We start from the raw sequence: 5,156 nt of genomic DNA on the forward strand, positions 1-5,156 counted from the left end.
TGACTTGATTATTGGAGATCCTGAAGCAGGTATTAGAACTAGAACAACAACATCTAATGAATGTCTCTATCATTCTTTTCTTTCTCAGGCTAAACCAAAGAAAGTGGAAGAAGCTCTTCAAGATGCTGATTGGGTGCAAGCAATGCAGGAAGAGTTAAATGAATTTGAAAGAAATAAAGTCTGGACCCTAGTGCCAAGACTAAAAAACAGATCTATTGTTGGTACAAAATGGGTGTTCAGAAATAAAACTGATAGTGATGGCATAATTACAAGGAATAAAGCAAGGCTGGTTGCAAAAGGATATTCTCAACAAGAGGAAATTGATTATGATGAAACATTTACACCAGTTGCTATATTGGAAGCCATAAGGATATTTTTGGCTTATGCTGCTCACAAAAAGTTTACAGTCTTTCAAATGGATGTAAAAAGTGCTTTTCTTAATGGAGAATTGGAAGAAGAAGTATATGTTGAACAACCTCCAGGTTTTGTAGATTCAAAATTTCCTCATCATGTCTACAGACTTGATAAGGCACTTTATGGCCTTAAGCAAGCTCCAAGAGCATGGTATGAGACATTAGCTCAGTTTCTTTTGGAAAGTAAATTTAACAGAGGGACTATTGACAAAACTTTATTCTATCTCAACCATGGAAAGGACTTACTTTTGGTGCAGATATTTATTGACGATATCATTTTTGGTTCTACAAATGACAAAATTTGTAAAAAGGATTGCCAAGATAATGCAGTCAAGATATCAAATGAGTATGATGGGAGAACTTAGCTATTTTTTGGGCCTTCAAGTCAAGCAGAATGAAGAAGGAACTTTTATTTGTCAATCTAAGTACACCAGAAATTTGTTGAAGAAATTTGGAATGCAAGACTGTTCAAGTGCATCCACTCCTATGGCCACTGTAACAAAATTGGATAAGGATACCGGTACATCAGTAGATATTACTGATTACAGAGGTATGATTGGCTCATTAATCTATCTAACTACAAGTAGACCTGATATCATGTATGCTACCTATTTTTGTGCAAGATTTCAAGCAGATCTAAGAGAAACTCACTTAACAGTTGTGAAAAGAATTTTCAAGTATCTTAAGGGTACAGCTGATCTGGGATTGTGGTATCCTAGGGAATCAGACTTTAAGCTAATAGGTTACTCAGATGCAGATTTTGCAGGGTGCAAAATTGACAGGAAAAGCACAAGTGGAAGCTGCCAATTTCTTGGAGGCAGATTGGTTTCTTGGTTTAGCAAGAAACAAAAGTCAATTTCCATATTAACTGTAGAAGTAGAGTACATTCCTGCAGGAAGCTGTTGTGCACAGATTCTTTGGATGAAGAATCAGTTACTAGATTATGGGTTAGAATTTTCTAAAATTCCTATTTACTATGATAATCAAAGTGCTATTGCTATGATAGGTAATCCAGTTCAACACTCAATGACAAAGCACATCAGCATAAGGTACCATTTTATAAGGGAACATGTGATGGAAGGTACAGTGGAATTGCATTTTTTCTAACAGATCAACAACTAGCAGATATCTTCACAAAACCACTATGTGAAGCTACTTTTACAAGATTGGTAAATGAACTTGGAATGGTTTCAGGTTCTTTCTCTAAATCTGTTTAGTTTATGATCTGATACATCAGACTTTATCATCAATATTTACAGATTTTACTCTCTTTATGTAATCTGTGCTTAAATTGAAATTTACCTAAGTGCTGATTGTTGTCTGATGTGAATTTCTAAACTCTGATAGTGATATGAATGTTTTTGTGACTATTCAATCCAATGAGGATAACTGTGCTAGATACTGACCTAGTAATCTCTACTATACTAAATATCCCATATTTGAAGTAATTGTTTATGTGGAAATCTTTTGACACAAGAAAATTTTGATGTTAAGCTTAGTTAGGTTTACTTTGTGTATCTCATTACTAAGTCAAAAACTAGAATGGTGCTTCTTATCTGTTAAGTTCTGATGTTTGTAAATCTTATGGATGTACTAAGTGCTGATAAGCCTCACTTATCAAAAGAAAAAGAAAAGAAAAAGAAATAAAAATCAGGTACTCCTTTGAGATCTAGAGAAAAATATATGTGGAAGGGAAGACCCGAGTGCATTGCTGGTATTAAGTAATCTGCATTAGAAAAGCAAAATAAAATTATCTTGGTGACTTTTCACATTCTCTGATTACTGGAGAAATACTCTGATAACAACATAAATTCTGATAAGCAGTCATGACTCACTTACACTGAGAAGCCGCTATAAAAAGGAATTTCAAAAGATGCATAAAATGAGCACAAAATAGTTGAGGTGGACTCATGCATGAACTCATTCTGTAGTGGACTTCAGACTAATAACAGATTTTAAGCAAAGTTCTTAGTTATGCCTTATTTCTAAGATGTACTGAAGTGAATCAGACTTTACTCTTTATCTAATATTTAGCTTAAAGCACACACTTACACTCCATATGAATGATGAAAATTACTATAGTGATCAATATTGTTTTAGATGAATCGTTTAAGTGTTAGTTGCATAAATTCTGAGGACAAGTTCTGATGGAAGTTCTGATGATTAAGTTCTGTTGAAACCATATCAGTATTTGTGTGAAGAATTACAGAAATAAACATTCACTTTTTGAGTAAAGAAGCCATATTCTGATGACTTTTAAATTCTAATAATAATCAAGTTCTGATGCTTACGTGGAAGTATTTATTTACTTGATTTATTTTTAAGTCAATACTTGAATGGTTATATTTTATCAGAATATTGGATTGCGTGAGATAAAGCAGTCATAATCATTTGTTTCGTGGGAACAATTTTTTTTTTTGGAAAACACTGAATGTGCATAGTAATCATTACTTATTTCTCATGCTCATTAACTTTTGTTTTAACTGCTGCATGCCTGAGAGGTGTAACGTCTGTTCCACTTCTCCATAAATGTTGTCACGTGGGGTGTCTAAGTAAAAGAGATAAAAGATTTTCAAATCTTTTATTTACATTTCAATTCTATTCACTCTCTCTCTTTTTCATATTCTCCCATATTTTCTGACGGTTTACTATACAAACATTTTATCAAACACTTTTCAGGCATTCTAAATTCTCACTCGTTTTTAATGGAACCCAAGGATATAATCTTTGATGGAGCAAAGTTCATCCCCAACAACTATGTTTCCATTCTCCGTAAGAGTGAAGCTCCTTCGGAATTTCATTTTATTCAGGATTTCTTATCTCATAGTGAAATTGGGTTCGCATTGACATAGCCATCCAGTATATCTGGAACTCAAGTTCTGACATTCTGGCGTACTGGACATTATGATGATGATGGTAAGCATGGGACTCCAAGCATCGTATTTATAGCAAATGAGGTTGAGTATGTTGTTACTCCAGGAGCAGTTCGTAAAGCTCTACACCTACCTGAATCATGTCAATTCAGTTCTGCTGTGGAGGAGCCCTTGCTACAACAAATGATGGCTAATCTTGGGTATGAACGGATTTTGGCTAAGTTGGGTCAACTCAAACACCCATATATTCAAAAGGAATGGAGCTTCTTCTTCGATTGCATCACGAAGACGTTTGCCAACAAATGCTCAAATTTTGATGCCATTCCTATTCTGACACAACAAATTGGGTATGCACTCCTAAACCAATCTTATTTTGATTATGCAAAGACTGTGTTATGTTTTATAGGAGATAGAATGAAAGAGGACAGGAATGTAGTTTACTTTGCTAGATTCTGTCAGTTAATTTACAATTACTGTACAGAAGATGAACCAAAACTAGCAGGTGAACTCATAAAACCTTTTAGTTTAGCAAAGAGGGCTTTTACTGATCTTTTCACTGCTGACAACAAGAAGAGAGTTTTGAGACCTTTACAAATCCCTTTATCAGTAAAGCAAGCTCTGGTAAATGCTGATGTTGCTACCTATTCATTGCTATATCCTGATGTCCAACCCACCAACACACAACAGCCACCGGAACCAACCATCACTCGACCACAGCAACCACAAACATCAGTACATACCACTCAACCATCAGCACCTACAGTGAAGCCTTCTTCTTCTAGGGCAAAGAGGACAAAGACTATACCTCAGACACAACAGAAAAGAAGAAAGATAATTTTAAGAGATGAGTTTGATGATGAGGAGGTACAGGTTCAACCATCAGAACTTGTTGCTAAAGTAGCTGCGAAGGTCTCTTCTCAGAAAGTTCAGGAAACTGGGAGTTCTAGGCCACTCAAATGGCTTAGAAAGATAAATTCTGATGACAAAGCTTCCAAAGTCTCTCCACCCTTGAAGAGATGGAAGAAACAAAGAGCTAACAGGGACACGGTTGAGTCAGATTCAGAGGATGTGGAAGCAACAGCTAAGGAAAGGGATCGGGAATATCTGATCTCAAAGGAGCCAATTATGATTGAATCCCTTCCTTCTACACAACCAAAATTTGCTGAAGCCACTGAATCTACACCGCCACTGTCACCAATTCAAGCTGAAGACACTGCTCAAGACAGAGTGCCTACACCTCCTGTGTCTCCTATCATTGAACAAGTACATGCTGAAGACCCAGGTACAAGTGCTGAAATAGATATTCACAACTTGGTTGTGCCTGAGATTCTATACTTAGAAGCTCCAACCATTCCTCAATACACTACACCAACAACACCAATTTTAGAATGTTAATCTCAATGCAGATATTCCAACAACACCTCTTCTGAATCTTGATGATGAAGAATAGCTATTACGTGAGCATCAGAATTTGGATGTTGATCAGAACTTAGAGGATGATTTTGAAACCTCTATAGCCTCACACACTATCATTTTATCAGAGGAAGTTGTTTCTGCAGGCTTTGTAAGTTCTGATGCTGCAAATGTTGACACTACTGGTGAAGCTGCTATAAATGAAAATGCTGATGCAACTGGTCCTTCTAGACATGCTCCTCTACAAGCAGTTAATAAAGCTGATTTGATTAAGAATTTTATGAGAGGGGATGCACCAGTACCTTGGAGTGAAACTCCAAGAGGAAAGGAATGGATCAAGGAGTGGAACAAAGTTGATTTTGTTCCTACTACAAAAATTCTTGCTGAGCACCTGGCTAAAGCTGATGAGATGCTAATGAATAATGATTTCAAAGCACAGCTCAGAGTTACTGCATTG

This window comes from Apium graveolens, chromosome 7 (genome assembly GCF_009905375.1).
Source record: "Apium graveolens cultivar Ventura chromosome 7, ASM990537v1, whole genome shotgun sequence".
Lineage (NCBI taxonomy): Eukaryota > Viridiplantae > Streptophyta > Magnoliopsida > Apiales > Apiaceae > Apium > Apium graveolens.